Genomic DNA, 16,283 nt, shown 5'->3' with positions numbered 1-16,283 from the left:
CTAAAATCGTTTGGATGCGGTAGACGTTCTCAACATCAGGGTTTATCTTCTGTAGCTCTTCTGCATAGAAGGAGCCCTTAATATCGTCGCCTGCGTAGTCCTGCAGTTTGTAATAGGGTCTCAGAGCCGAGGTCCGCTCTTTGACAATGAAAATGCGCCGGCTTGTGCAGAGTATAAGCAGCCTGGCCGGACAACCACTCGGCCACCCGGCCGCGGCTGGCGCTGCTCACACCCCGGGATCTCGCGGCCCTCACCAGACTCCCCGCGCCGACGTAACTACCCGATTCCCTAGGTTTATAATAGAGCGCACTCAACCCCGCTGCAGACATGGTCCCCTTCCAAACCAATACACACTTTCACACACCTAAAGCGAGGGATGTGCCACCATGGGGCTTTGGGACCTTGAGGCTCCGGACCGACCGGCCGGGGGGGAAGACGGGAGTTCCGACCCTTAACGACACACCATTGGCTCCTGAGTCAATAGAGTCATGATGTTTATGGCTGACATCATTTCACATTGGTGAATTTTAAGCTAAGAAATAAAAACATTTACAATGAAGATACCATTGCTTAATTTTAAATGCCTTTAAAAAATAAATACCTCCTGAGAATAATTTGCCACTCCCAGATCCTTGGTAAGGTACTGTTTGAATCCAATCAGGAGAGGAGCATCCAGGGAGTGCTTTCTATAGAGTCCAGCTTGAGCCACTCTCTTCCGGAGAGCCTGCTGATACTTTTTAACTACTCAGGGCCTGTAAGGATATAAAACACCGGTTTAAACATTTTATACCTATAAGACAAATTAGAATTTTAGTAAAAAATAGATACATCTGAAAAATAAAAAAGTCTTACTGCTGATAGAGTTCTTCAGAGCTCACATCTTCCCCTTCCTTATCCGCTTCTGTTTCAGTTTCTAGAGCAGCCTCTGGCATCTCTTCCTCCTGGACAGCGGCCTCTTGCTCAGGGCCGCTGGAATGCAGGTAGATTCTTTTCAACATGCTTTTACATAATATGTTGTAACAATGATTTCAAAAAGAAACTACAGAAGCCTTACAGATTAAAAATATCTCACCTTGCCAATGTGTCTTCAGGCTTCCCATGTACAAAAAGGCCCAAGGACTCTAGCAGTCTTACAACCACTATCCTGTTTGCCTCACCAGACACGATCTCTATTCTGTGGTAATCCACGATGACCCCGTTCTTCAGGTGATTCATCATGTCCTCCCTCGCCTGTTGAGAGGCCATCCTGATCTTTTCTGCCGTGGCGTGCTTCATACACGCCCTCTTCAAGTGAGCAGGAAGCTGATCAAGAGTATTCAGGTACATCTTGCACACCAGGGGAATCCGCGCGGGTTTCCTTTGAAAATAAATAATACCATCTGTGTATAGAAACAAGACTGATTTCTTAAATTATCCTTAATTTTCTCTCTCATAGTTTGAGCATAATGATTTTATTGCATTTATATAAGAATTGCTCATTGCTCCTAAATAAATAATGGTTTCATAAAAAAGTGAACACTTACTTGGTCTCAGTCACAGACTTTCCAATAGAAGCCATTGTGGAGTTCAGCAACTGCAGGTCCTAGAAGTGGGGAAGGAATTTTAAAAGAGAAATTGAATTACAATACAGAAGGAATGGCTGAGGGATCACTGAAATATATAAATATACAAATTCCAAAGACTGAGTCCATATAGAAACAACTACTTTTCATTTTCAGTATAAGAAAAAAAAAACATTATCTTCCAAAGCATCATAAAATTGTCCCTTCTTCCAGACTCTACTTCTCTCTTGTAGTAGTACAGCAGACCTTTCCAGGTGAGCAGATCACAGAGTCCGAAATAAGCTTCCTCCATCAAACAAAGTACCTGAACATGACTCTGTCTTCATAAAAGCGCCCCTGTAATAAAGAGATTAAATCCAAAATCAAGAGGGCAGTTGCCTACTGAAATACAAGAAGTCATCAATTTTAACCTAGCAACACATTAAAGGCTGCATCTATACAAGTGCGATTCTAGAAATGCTCACCAGATTACGTTTTAAGAAGGAACTGCACCTCAGGTTCCGCTGAGATCTTAACTCGGATGGCAGGATTCAGAGTCCGGAGTGCGGACTGATGGCGAACGGAGGGTCCACATACTGTGGATCCCTCAGTGATCTTCCGCGTATTCAAACCGCCAGCGTGTGACTCCCCTGTCCCTGTGACCTCATTGGTCTGCTCTCTCCTCTGTGCAGCCGAGCCCGACTCACGGTAAAGTGAAAAAAAAGATGCCCTCAACGTGAGATTTACTCTGGAGCGAGGATAGATGTTACCTTTTTATCATTGAATAGGATGTATGTGATGTGGCGACTAGGTTCAATTTTGTATCCTCTTTAAAAGATTAAGGACTGGGGTGAGCGTGATTTACCACCCTTTCAGCTAAGAACCCGACTTGCGCACCGTTTAAGCTGCATAGACTCGGTCGTTTAACTCTTCTCCATTAGCAGGGTTAAGGTTAAAGAAAAAAAAAATTGCTGACTTCTTTTTTTTTGCCAGCTGCTAGCGCTGATTAGCAAGGTTTGTATTTCATGTTTTGCAAGTTGCATCCATTTTAAGAAAAACAAGTCGTGTTAAAGACAGGAAATGAATACTTGCATTTAATTAAGTCTAGCCGTAGGCGGTTGTCCATAATGACCAGTTCTGTTCGAGAAGACAGAACAAAAAAAGGCACTGCTGGGATTCAGACCCAGGGGCTCCTGTTTACTAGACAGCCGCTTTAACCAACTAAGCCACAGTGCCCCGGGAGTGCTGTCCTTTTGCAGCCACTTGGACACACCACTCAGACACATCTGCATTCGGTGTGTGCTCCGCCTGCTCGCTGAGCAAGTTGCCACCTTTACATACAATAGCAACATCGACACCAAGAGAAAGGATGACAAATGGCTTTTATCTGGAACTTTTCATGTCCAAGGAGCTCAATGTGCTTTCTGTGTACAACAGGGCCACTGAACTCCACGCTGGCCACTGAACCACAGCAGTGGGTTGCTGGCTTCACATCTCCCAAGGAAAATGTTGAAATCGCATGTGGAACAGGAAAATGACCCTCGAGTACGAGGGAAAAAAAAGAAAAAGATCATCTGGAGCGCGCCAACCCAGTTGGGACAGCCCAGTTTTGTTAACGAGGTGGCCGAGTGGTTAAGGCGATGGATTGCTAATCCATTGTGCTTTGCACGCATGGGTTCAAATCCCATCCTCGTTGGTTTCCATGTCTGTTTCCATTCTGTTTTTTATCCCTATTGCTCAATGCACAGTGAAAGCATTGCATACATGTGTCTGACAATGAGAAATGGGCCCCTGAGACAGTCATTTGCCTGTTTCACAAATGATCGTATTTTACTAGAGATTCTGTTTGGGATTCAGATGTGCATTCGGACAGCAATCCCTTTCAAGAAATGATACGTTCTGGATGAGGTCAAAGGTGCATCATTTGGACACTTTGTGGGCTTGAAATACAAAGAAAATCATGTTCTATGGTACAAGATAAATACAAAACTTAAGCTTTTATTATAATTAGATTTGTTTATAAAGCATAAGCAATCATTTATTACATTAATATATGTAAAAATAACATTTTAGCATCATACATTTAGTATATTTAGTCCCTAATGCTGAAAGAAATGATCATAGAACATGACTTCTAACTCTACCTGCGGTGTTTTTGATCCCTATTGCTCAATGCACAGTGAAAGCATTGCATACATGTGTCTGACAATGAGAAATGGGCCCCTGAGACAGTCATTTGCCTGTTTCACAAATGATCGTATTTTACTAGAGATTCTGTTTGGGATTCAGATGTGCATTCGGACAGCAATCCCTTTCAAGAAATGATACGTTCTGGATGAGGTCAAAGGTGCTGGAACACTGTATTTAGGATGTGTTTGCAGTTATTCTGTGTTTCTAGCTTCAACCCAGTGATATATATATATATGCTCACTGATTTTTTGGTACATGCCCAGGGCAATAATCATTATGAGGATTTATTTCCATATGTGCTAGAGGTAGTGTTGTGAAATTCTTCAACACACTGGATCGCAGGTTTAAACCTGCACTCTTACTCCTTAAATACCAACAAATGCAGATATGTAGCAATCATATTAATAATAATAATAATAATTGCTTACACTTATATAGCGCTTTTCTGGACACTCCACTCAAAGCGCTTTATATTGTAGCGGACACTCATTTGCCTGTTTCACAAATGATCGTATTTTACTAGAGATTCTGTTTGGGATACGGATGTGCATTCTGACAACAATCTCTTTCAAAAAATGATTTTACCTTATCGCAGCTTTGCCCCTCTTGCCTCTTTGGAAAATATCTCCATCTTGTGGTCGTTGCTGGTAATGTCTAGACAATATCTCCATCTTGTGGTCGTTGTTGGTAATGTCTAGACAATATCTCCATCATGTGGTCGTTGTTGGTAATGTCTTCTTATGCCCTTTTTTTATTTCAATTCTTTATTAGTTGATTCTAGAATCTCTACAATAGAGCTGAAAATATCAGTTTTGTAGCAGACAATATGACATTAGTTATAGTCCAATTAAGACTTTATTACCCTGTTCGTAACATAACAAATTAAAATTGATTAAAACTAAGTTTGGAACACCAGAGAACATAAAAAATGATTTTTAGGAAAACCATGAGGTTCTCTGTGTCCGATGCCTGCAAGGGGAGAAAGCTAGAATCCTTTGCTTTTTCAAAATTTGAAAATAAACATCATATAACAACAGCTTTCATTCCTAGGAGTGAAAAATAACCATTTTTGAAGACATATTAGTTTCTAAAACACTACAATAAAGTTAAAAACATCCGTTTTATATTACTTTTAGCATTTTTAGTGAAATTAGTCATTTATTGCACTATTTTTAATATAATCTCTAATTAAAAGTGAATAGAATTAAGTTTGGAGCAACAAGGAACACAAAAAAAAAAGATTTTAAGGAAAAAAATGATGTCTTCTGTGCCAGGTGCCTGCAAGGGGAGAAAGCTAGAATCCTACCCAGGCTCCTGGAGCTCTGTCCTGGCTAAAGGAGGGTGAATCCATCCCCTTCAAAGCTCCATGAAAAAATGATCATTTAAATTTTGAAAAAAAAAACATCATATAACAACAGTTTTCATTCATAGGAGTGAAAAACAACCATTTTTGAAGACATATTAGTTTCTAAAACACTACAATAAAGTTGAAAACATCCGTTTTATATTACATTAATTTTTGTGAAATAAGTCATTTATTGCACTATTTTTAATAAAATCTCTAATTAAATGTGATTAAAATTAAGTTTGGAACAACAAGGAACACAAAAAAAAAGATTTTAAGGAAAAAAATATTGTCTTCTGTGCCAGGTGCCTGCAAGGGGAGAAAGCTAGAATCCTACCCAGGCTCCTGGAGCTCTGTCCTGGCTAAAGGAGGGTGAATCCATTCCATTCAAAGCTCCATGAAAAAATGATATTTTTAAATTTGAAAAAAAAAAAACATTGTAGAACAACATCTCTTGGTCCACAGAGTGCAAAAATCCAACTTTGAAGAAAATCCATTGACTGATCCACGAATCCTGAAGTTTCTTCGCATGATATCGGGCTTGAAACCACTTTCTGGAAAATGATGAAAAATGCCAAAAATGAAAAAAAAGTTATCAATTCTAGAGCCTAAGGGGAAAATAAGACAAATGTATATCTCCAAATAATTTTATGTGCTTCAGAAGAGCCCAGGAAAGTTTTTTGCATACATGAAACCACGCCCGTTTGCACGTAAGCAGACATGGTTGCACACACGACTGCATGAAAGCACGCGTGCATGCAAAATCATCCTGTTAAGCATTTGAAAAGCCGCACCACGGCGCACTTGAAATAGCTCTTACATTAGAGGTCGACGCAGGAATCGCCTTTTTATTTACGCTCTTACCAACGCGATGGAAAGCAAAACAAAGCAAAGCAGAGCAAAACAAAATGAACAAACGCAAAACCCTCACGTCCCGCACTTGCATATAACGCCGTTACGTGCCCAAGCGGTATTGTACGTCATCCTAGCACTGCACCCCGGGGCGTACGGTATATGGGAATGAGCACACGCCACGAATCGTCTCAAATCACTCCCTACAACTGTAAGGTGCCTTGAAGCGTGCACCCCCAACATTCTTCTTTGCGCATCTGTGAAAGGTAAACTCTTGAGCAAACTCTGAACCAGCTCTAAGGAAACTAATCCGATTAGACGTTACTTTGACTCATCCTTTAACAGTTTTCAGTCTCTGTCTTTAAACACCTTGCTCAGTCACATTCAAGCCACAAGTACTCTTCTCGGATGTTGCACAAACAAATCCTAATGTCTTGAAAGCATTGCAGCATGTTTGTGTCCCACTTCCCGTGGCTGCAGGACGACTGACACGAACGGACAAACACAATCTGTGGCGTTTAGCGTGACATAGTCTTGCAGGCATCGTGCTGTCTTACTGCAATACTATACCACTTGAGGAAACAGTCCATCTGGCCATGAAACTCATTTGAACGTCTAGCTACAGCAACTAACAATAACATGATTTATTCAGGATGTGTGGAATCAGCACGTCCCGGAGACAGCTTCTGAAATCGTGAGCATTCTCTGGTGGTGTCCTGGAGGGCTCCCCCGGGCATGTGTTGGTGGTATAGTGGTGAGCATAGCTACCTTCCAAGCAGGTGACCCGGGTTCGATTCCCGGCCAACGCAGTGGCAAGTGTTTTCAAATGCTGTCACAAGCCTTTGGTAAGCAAAGCGAAGCCTTTTGAAAGAGCTAAAGCACTGCAAAATGGAATTGAAGGAGAATCTTACAGGGGATTCTGAGCAGTGTCTAAATAAATAAATTCACAGCGTCCGCGGATGGCATTTTGCAGCTGGAAGTAGATGTCGACGCTTTTTTCACACAGCACCAAAAAAGCGTCTTTTTTGAAGGTACAGGCATTGAGCATTGGTGGTTCATTGTTAGAACTCTCGCCTGCCACGCAGGAGGCTTGGTTTCGATTCCTGGCCAATGCAGTGGCTTTTGCAGCGAAGAGCTCCATCACTTGCATCCCAACTTTTGCAACTCGCAACTGAAAACCCACTGAAGCTAAGCAGGTGTGAGCCAGGTCAGTACCTGGATGAGGGTGAGCTACAGGGAAAAACAAAGCTTCCAGCTGGAAGCGGTGTTAATGGGGCCAGCGGGGAGGCGCTCACCCTGAGGTCTGTGCGGGTCCCAATCTCCCAATATAGTGACGGAGAAGCTGTGTTGTAAAGGGGCGCTGTCTTTTGGATGAGATGTAAAACCGAGGTCATAGTGCTCTGTGGTCATTAGAAATGACCACCAAAACCTTTGACAAAAGCTCTTGGTAATTGATGGTCTTCAATAATGTTTCTCCTTTAGGTACATTTAAAATCAGCTGAATAATGCTGTGAAATCATGAAACTGCATGAGAAAGCCCGTACACTGAATTACACGGCTTTCTATTCAAAGGAGGACAAAAGAAATTCCCTGAGTTCGATTTTTTGCAGCACAGAGAGGGGCACTCTCATGAGGCCGGTTAGCTCAGTTGGTTAGAGCGTGGTGCTAATAACGCCAAGGTCGCGGGTTCGAGCCCCGTATGGGCCATGTCCTTTTCTCCTCTCTTACCAAAGCTGTTAGGTTCCTTTCCGTGGTGAGAGGGGTTGTCATGCAACACTGCCACATAGTGCCGACAGACAAGAGTGTTGCGGGAGAAGAGAAAAGTGTTTGAAGATTTAAGAGTGTCTTAGGTGGAGCCAAAATCAAGTGTCACAAATGCAAGTGGGAAGATTTCCAATGTTTAATATGGTCAAAATAAGCGGAAGTTACCAGCTGGTCCGGCACAGTCTGCCATGCTTTTGTCATATACTGTAAAGTGGTGTCGAACTGGAGCCTCACCATTTGCATATGTGAGGCTCCAGTTATACATCGATTGTCACATTAAATGACAAAAATGAAGAGAGGTAAAGCAGCTGGAGAGGTTTTCTTACAACTTCTGAGCTGACACAGTTTTGGAAAATGTTTCCTTCACGCTGCACTGTACAATATAGGCAGCCAAGAGTCTCCAAAACAAAACAGAATTGACAGATAGGAGAAAATTCCCACTCCTCCTGAAGTTCCCAAAATCCAGCACTGAGCGTAAACAAAGTGTCTAAGTAGTGTGGGAATGTTAAACCTAACCCTAGCTGGAGTTTGAGCAATCCAGCACTGAGAGTAAAAAGATGAGTCAAAGTAACGTCTAATCAGATTAGTTTCCTTAGAGCTGGTTCAGAGTTTGCTCAAGAGTTTACCTTTCACAGATGCGCAAAGAAGAATGTTGGGGGTGCAGGCTTCAAGGCGCCTTACAGCTGTAGGGAGTGATTCGAGACGATTCGTGGCGTGTGCTCGTTCCCATATACCTTACGCCCCGGGGTGCAGTGCTAGGATGACGTACAATACCTCTTGGGCACGTAACGGCGTTATATGCAAGTGCGGGACGTGAGGGTTTTCGTTTGTTCGTTTTGTTTTGCTCTGCTTTGCTTTGTTTTGCTTTCCATCGCGTTGGTAAGAGCGTAAATAAAAAGGCGATTCCTGCATCTATCACTAATGTAAGAGCTATTTCAAGTGCGGCGTGGTGCGGCTTTTCAAATGCTCAACAGGATGACTTCGCTTGCACGTGTGCTTTCATGCAGTCGTGTGTGCAACCATGTCTGCTTATGTGCAAACGGGCGTGGTTTCATGTATGCAAAAAACTTTCCTGGGCTCTTCTGAAGCACATAAAATTATTTGGAGATATACATTTGTCTTGTTTTCCTCTTAGGCTCTAGAATTGATAACTTTTTTTTAGGATTCTAGCTTTCTCCCCTTGCAGGCATCGGGCACAGAGGACCTCATGGTTTTCCTGAAAATCTTTTTTTTTTTGTGTTCCTTGTTGTTCCAAACTTAATTTTAATCACTTTTAATTAGATATTTTATTAAAAATAGTGCAAAAAATGACTAATTTCACTAAAAATAATGTAATATAAAACTGATGTTTTTAACTTTATTGTAGTGTTTTAGAAACTACTATGTCTTCAAAAATGGTTATTTTTCACTCCTAGGAATGAAAGCTGTTGTTATATGATGTTTATTTTCAAATTTTGAAAAAATCAAAGGATTCTAGCTTTCTCCCCTTGCAGGCATCGGACACAGAGAACCTCATGGTTTTCCTAAAAATCATTTGTTATGTTCCCTGGTGTTCCAAACTTAGTTTTAATCAATTTTAATTTGTTATTATGTTAAAAACAGGGTAATAAGTTTCTAATTGGACTATAAATAATGTCATATTGTCTGCTATAAAACTGATGTTTTCATCTCCATTGTAGAGATTCTAGAATCAACTAATAGAGAATTAAAATAAAAAAGGGCATAAGAAGACATTACCAACAACGACCACAAGATGGAGATGTTGTCTAGACATTACCAACAACGACCACAAGATGGAGATATTGTCCAAAGAGGCAAGAAGGGCAAAGCCGCGATAAGGAGATTGCTGTCAGAATGCACATCCGGATCCCAAACAGAATCTCTAGTAAATTATGATCATTTGTGAAACAGGCAAATGAGTGTCTGCTACAATATGATTGCTACATATCTGCATTTGTTGGTTTTTAAGGAGTAAGAGTGCAGGCGGTTTAAACCTGCGATCCAGTGTGTTGAAGTATTTCACAACACTACCCCTAGCACATCTGGAAATAAATCCTCATAATGATTATTGCCCTGGGCATGTACCAAAAAATCACTGAGCATATACATATATCGCTGTGTTGAAGCTAGAGACACAGAATAAGTGCAAACACATCCTAAATACAGTGTTCCTGCACCTTGACCTCATCCAGAATGTATCGTTTTTTGAAAGCGATTGCTGTCAGAATGCACAACTGAATCCCAAACAGAATCTCTAGTCAAATATGATCATTTGTGAAACAGGCAAATGAGTCTCTCAGGTGCCCATTGCTCATTTTCAGACACATTTATGCAATACTTTCACCATGCGTTGAGCAATAGGGATTAAAGATACCAGAGGTAAGGTTTAAAAGTGATTCTGAGGTGCAACACATCAGCGATACAGCTAGGCATCTGAAATGCGGGGTTTGAGAGCCCTTCAGGGAACACCGTACCCTAAAGGTACCAGAAGTCCACTAGTATAAGCATTAAGTCACTGTCAGCCCTGTTGCAATGTGATTGCTACATATCTTCATTTCTTTGGTTTTTAAGGAGTAAGAGTGCAGGGGGTCTAAATCTGCGATCCAGTGTGTTGAAGTATTTCACAACACTACCTGTAGCCCGTCTGGAAATAAATCCTCATTCTGATTATTGACCTGGGCATGTACCAATAAATCACTGAGTATATATATATATCACTGTGTTGAAGCTAGAGACCTGTATGTAATAATATGATGCTAAAATGTTATTTTCACATGTAAGAAAACCGGCTCAGGGACGCCAAATATGTAATGTTGCCATAGCAAAATTAAATGTAGTGGCTCTCTGAAGGCACCAGTTCTGTAGGGTTTGGGCATTTACTGAGACAATTATTAATTGTAGCAGTAAATCACAAAGTTGATTCTTTTGATGGCTTTAGAATCCAACCATGTGACATAACTCAAACAACGCGCACACACAGGTACTAATACACGAGGATACATTTATTAATACATAAAATATGCATGTAAACCTAACAGATCTTATCGAGAGGGTTATCAGAATACAAAAGATATATATTCAGTCAGTTACGAAGTGTTACACATATCAAGAGGACATACGTTCAGTATATCATTCATTAAGACCGTTTCGTTAATGAACTTGGTTATAACTTCTACATTAGATACTCAAACAAGTACATAACTCTTAGGAATTAAATTGATATCAACTGGTTGGGATAACAATTGAATTCTCGAGCTGTAATGCAGTGAAGTTGAATACTCATCCAATCTTTGGGGATTCAGATCTTCCTGCGGGCACAAAGAAACAGTTGCAGGCTGTTGCTGTCCAATCCGCGCTCTCTGGCTCCGTGCCAGGCTGTGCTGTGCGGCTTGCGACGGTGCGCTGCTGATGCTCACTGTGGGCTTTAACTAGCAAAGTTTGTGCACAGGAGAAAAGATGACTGTGGGTCCCAGCAAGTCAGGAAGAGGACCGGTTCGTTTCTGATGAAGAGCTAGTTCTGAATAGTGATTCAGCTGTCCACAGTTCCGACCTGTTCACAAGGCAGGCCTGCTGCTGGTGCTAACCTCGGGTGGATCCTCTGGTTATTCTCTGGCAACCTCCGCTCTAGACTCTTAGAACAAAGGAAAGTTCTGGCACTCGGACACACTGGCCGTTCCGTGGTTGTCCGGGCTGAGTCTCAGGATGGTCAGGAGGCGTGCTGCGAGAATGTCCTGCCCTTGGGAGCCTTCTGCTCCTGGGCCGTCCTGCTCTGGAATTCTCCTTTGAATTCCCTTTAGAATTGTCCACAGAATCCTCTGAATCCTCCCTTCTGAATCTTACTGAATCTCACAGGCTCTCTGTGTTGCCTGTTTTTACCTGGAGGAACTTCAGCTCATTGATTGGCTGAAAGTTCCATAGGCATCAGAGTCCCACGTGGGTTACTCGGCCCTACCAGTCCCTGATTGATTGATCAAGGTGAGATATGAGTCACTTAGTCCTGACACTTAGTAATGCAGTCCAGATGTCCAACTGGCACTCCCTAGACAGATAGGCGCCAATGGATGACCATTGATCATGATAGCCAGGCTTAGCTAAGTGCATCCCCCTTTGGGAGCTGTCCTAGGACCTTAAATCACCCTGCAGAACAGTTTCTCTGTGGCTGCACCACAGAGATGAACAGAGAAATGGGGCCTCATTTGGGAAGGCTCAGAACACTTAATTCTGCCTTATTAATAAGCCTCGCCGCTACATATCCCCCCTTTTTGAAGGTCACGAGGTCCTGAGGCGTTGTTGCCTTCAAAACAAAACAGAGTTAAGTGATGTCCCTTGCCATTAGAACATTAATCTTAAATGTCCACATTACTCCTCGAGAATTCATACCGGAACCAGTGTTGGATACAAACAGGATGAATAACATCTGGAGTATGTATAAACACGGTAGGAGACATTATCTAGGTCTAGGAATTACACATCAGGAAGTTCACTGTCAATATCTGATACCTCTGTAGTAGATATTTGGGGAGAAATCACTTCCTTTCTTTTGACATGCTACCTTTGACTCATTCATGCTACCCAGATTACATTTTGATGCAAGAGTACAGCATTCAGAGTACACTGTCAGTCATGATCCAGCTTCCCAGCAGCAGTGTTAAAATATAACCAGTTCCTGTTCCCAGCCCCGCGATAAACCACAACACCTGTGTTGGGTATCTGCTAGGGTGGTTTGGAGGTTTGTTCCATTAAAGCAAACTAACTACCTGTACCTCTTCAGGGCTTACTGTTTCTTGGATTTCTATCCAATTCAATAGTGTGGCACCTGAAGGCATCCATGACCTCAAGTTTGGTCTTATGTTGTCTGGTTCCAGACCGTACAGTGTTAAGTTACCATGCTGTACTATGGCCTCCTCGGGAACTTGCAGGAAAACTGTTTGATTAGGTAGCTGCATTGTGGTAGCTGTATCATGCCTGTCACAAGTCATAGTGTCAGTTAAATGTGGTGTGCTGACCAGCCATTTACTTCCTACCTGCTCTTCATGGGGTTCATTAACCTCCCTCTGCTCGATAGTAGCTTTACACCCTTCATTGGTGAATCGTTTAGACACAGCCAATGGATAGCTTTGGTAGCCATACCCATCTCAAGATTTGGAACCAAATTCAATCTTGGATTGCCTTCTGGGTGAGCTATGAGCGATGGGGTTAATGTCACATACTCCTCTACTGAGAAGAGTGGAATCAAGTGGGTTGGGAATCGTGCCGTGGTTAGACTGGCTACAGTGGCACTAAGCTCCCTTAATAGGTCTTGTGTCAACATTCTGGCCTGTTGCACACAAGCATAAACCCACTGTATAACACCAACAATCATGTCCACTGGTTGGGGAATAAGGTTTAACCCTGTTGCATAGGAAATTGCCTGTAGGGTTTTCCCTAAGCTTTCCAACTTTTGCTGCTGTCGATACAGTCTGTCACTACCCTCCGGCATCTCTGACCCCTGCCTTCTTGGGGCAGTCAGGGTGAGAGTGCCAGTAGCACACAAACCTACCAGAAAAAAGCAAACGTGCAACAGTGGCGGCAGCAATCAGTCCTCCCAAAAGTCTTTTCGGGTGGCTGATCCCAGTCATCTCCTTCTGAATGACTGTCGCCTTTCTAAGCTGGCGCAGCGTGTACATGGTGTCTTTCTCAGTATGCCCTGTGGCATCTTGGGCACCAACATCCTGGAAATATGGGGAGATCTGACGCAGCTGCTGATGCTGCTCCTCCTTTTCCAGGGCATCTGCTTTTTCGATTTGTTCATGCCTGTGCTCTAGGAACCCTGCAGGGGGCGGTGCAGCGGTGGAGCATGCCTGACCCTCGGCTGAGTGGTCATCTGGAGCACCTGAGTGATCTGGGATTGTTACCCCATTCTCACTGTTCAGGTCCACCCTGCACACTTCCTGATTGAGGAATCCCTCTATCGGCATGTTTACAATCGTTCGCTGGGCTTGGGTGTAGGACACCTGCTCACTCCCCCCTTCCCTTGCTAGGGGTTCGGGGAGCTGCCCCAGTACTGGGATAGCTAGTTCACTGTCTTTGAACTTACTATCACTCACCAGGCCCATGTCAGTGCAGGCGGGGATTCTGACACCCCTCTTTGCGATGTCCTGCACTGGCAGGCGGGTGACTTGACCATCCAGCTCCAGTCTGGCTGAACCACTGTTGGTCAGACTCAGACTGACAGACTGAGCTGGTGGCTGTAAGAAACCCGGCTCGGCTTTCATTCCCTGTCCCTTCTGGGGGACTGGGTGTGTTGGCAACCCTGCCGTTGAGGCAGGAACAATCAGGTCAGTCTCACTCACTACCTGGTAGTTGTGAGAAATAATGTTACCTGACTGCAGGTTCCCTGGGTCACAGCAGAGGGAATCGGCATCTGGGATCAGGTGTGTCCACAGTGCAGTAGTCTCAGCGTCCAGCTGGGCCTCCTGTCTAACCTGTGAATGTTGCACCAGGGGCACCTGGCGGTGGCCCTGTGACAGCTGCTCAAGCAGATCCTCACTAATAGAGGACCTCTCAGGGCTAAGGGTGAGGGCTACATCACCAACCTGCTCTCCTGCCATCTGGATCCCTTCCACCACTGCAGGGTGGTGTTCCTGACCCCTCTTGGGTGCCAGGGTGCACAGGGAAAGCTCCTTTTCATCGCCAGGTGGGGAGATCTGCTCCTCTTTAGGGATGTAAAAGGTGTGTGCTTTACCTGGTGGATCAGGCGGCTGCTTGGAGCACCGCTCCTGTGGCATGGAGGCTGTTGGGACCTTGGCCGGGACACGACTTCCCTGTATATCCGGGGAACAAGGAAATATTTTTATTTCTTGTCCAGAGGGAACAGAAGGAATCTCCACATAGGCTTATGTGTTCGGTGGGCACTGTGTGAGCACAGTCTGCCTCTTGGCCCCCCTTTCCTTCTGTACAGAAGGCTTAGGAGCCTTGACCTGTTTCCACACTTTGCCTTTCTGGTGATCCACCAAAGGTTCCTCTCTGAGTCGCATGCCCTTTTCTTTTTCAACCCGTTTGAGCTTGCCGTGTGACATCAAACACCTTTCAACCTCAGTGTCAATCAGTGTCTCACTGTGTAAGACATCTCCCATGGCAGCTTTGAGGTAAAAGCTACTTGCTTTTCCTCTGTGTTTTACTGCCTGCTCTGTGACTTCAGGGGTGGAGTCAGCACTGACTTGGGAGTGGCTGAATTCATCCAGGCAGGAACCCTTCCGCTCAATCAGATAGACTGAGGGAGGGAGAGGGGGCGGGTCTCCGCCTCCTCCAGTGGAGAGTATCAGCTCATTCACGCTTCCGGCAGCCTTGGGGAGCGGTTGTCCCTGTCCTAATAAAGCTTGTTCAAGCCTGGCCAGGTGGGCGGCTACTGAATCCTTTTGTTCAGCTTTATCTAGCCCTTTCCCTCCCCCGGTGTTCTCATGGCACTTAGGACGCTGGGTGCAGTCCTGTGTGCATGCTTTGGAACGGGGCTTAGCCAGCTCAGGAGCCTGTGCTCCTTCGAGCAGGGGGGAATTAACCCTGCTGGCTCTGACGGCAAACACAGTCACTTTAACAGCTTTTTGCTCAGAGCGACTTTGGACATCATACTCCCAGGCTTTCTGCACGAATCTCTTAATATCAGTCATTTTCATGGTCTGTGCATCTGTATGCATTAAGATCATCTTTCTGACTGACGGGTGGAGATTCGCAATGAATAAACCCTTGAAATGTGTGTTCTCTTCGCAACCCTCATCATTTCGCCCTGCAAAATAAGTTCGTCTAAGTCTCTCGTAATATTCGCGAGGGGACTCTGCTCTCTCGTGCTTAATGTTAAGAGCGGCGGCTATCGCAGCAGTCGGGTCAATAAACGCACTTTATTCTTCAATAAGTGCTTGACAAAGCTTCTCAAAATCATAACAGACTTCTTTCTTCTGCCTAGCCATCCACTCATGTACAGCTCTGCTGGTAGTTTTCCTGACCAGAAACACTTTCTCCTGTTCTGTGGCGTTTGGCAGATACTGCAGGGTATACCTGAGGTCCTGAATATAACTCTCGATATTATTCTCTGACACTGCGGGGTCAAATCTCTCTATGTCCTTCGCTAGCTCTCTCAGAGAATGGAGATTTATCCTTCTAGCTTCTCCGCTGACGGAGATATGGAAGAGATCGTGGTCAGACCTGTCGCTGCTAGAGAGAGTGCTAAATAGCGACTCGAATTCAGACCTTTTAGCAACCATCGTTAAACTTAAAGAGTATTACTTTTAAGTACGAAATCATAGTTTTACCACAGAAAACCACAAGATCAAGTATGCAATCAACCCGGTAGATCGCAAAAGATCACAAAACAATCAAGCACTGCTTAAAGAGCAAGGGGAACTTTTTTTTCTTTCGGCTTTCAGCACACCGTATTGTTGTGTATGAAACCAGCGGCGTTTTATATTGAATTATTCCGCTTGGTTGACTCATTTCAGTCTTGCCACGCCCACCCAGGGACGCCAAATAATGTAAGAAAACCGGCTCAGGGACGCCAAATATGTAATGTTGCCATAGCAAAATTAAATGTAGTGGCTCTCTGAAGGCACCAGTTCTGT

The 16,283-nt window shown here is 43.8% G+C and overlaps 2 non-coding genes across 2 annotated transcripts; both read left to right on the top strand.

The window, feature by feature from the left end:
- Positions 1–3,155: 3,155 nt before the first annotated feature.
- Positions 3,156–3,237, top strand: trnas-gcu (transfer RNA serine (anticodon GCU)). Its single transcript has one exon. It is a non-coding gene; the product is annotated as a tRNA-Ser (tRNA).
- Positions 3,238–7,561: 4,324 nt separating this feature from the next.
- trnai-aau (transfer RNA isoleucine (anticodon AAU)) lies at positions 7,562–7,635 on the top strand. The gene has a single exon. It is a non-coding gene; the product is annotated as a tRNA-Ile (tRNA).
- The last annotated feature ends 8,648 nt before the right edge of the window (positions 7,636–16,283 follow it).

This window comes from Lepisosteus oculatus, unplaced genomic scaffold (genome assembly GCF_040954835.1).
Source record: "Lepisosteus oculatus isolate fLepOcu1 unplaced genomic scaffold, fLepOcu1.hap2 HAP2_SCAFFOLD_40, whole genome shotgun sequence".
Lineage (NCBI taxonomy): Eukaryota > Metazoa > Chordata > Actinopteri > Semionotiformes > Lepisosteidae > Lepisosteus > Lepisosteus oculatus.
Note: the sequence above shows the minus strand (reverse complement) of the source record. Positions and strands in the feature narration are given on the sequence as shown.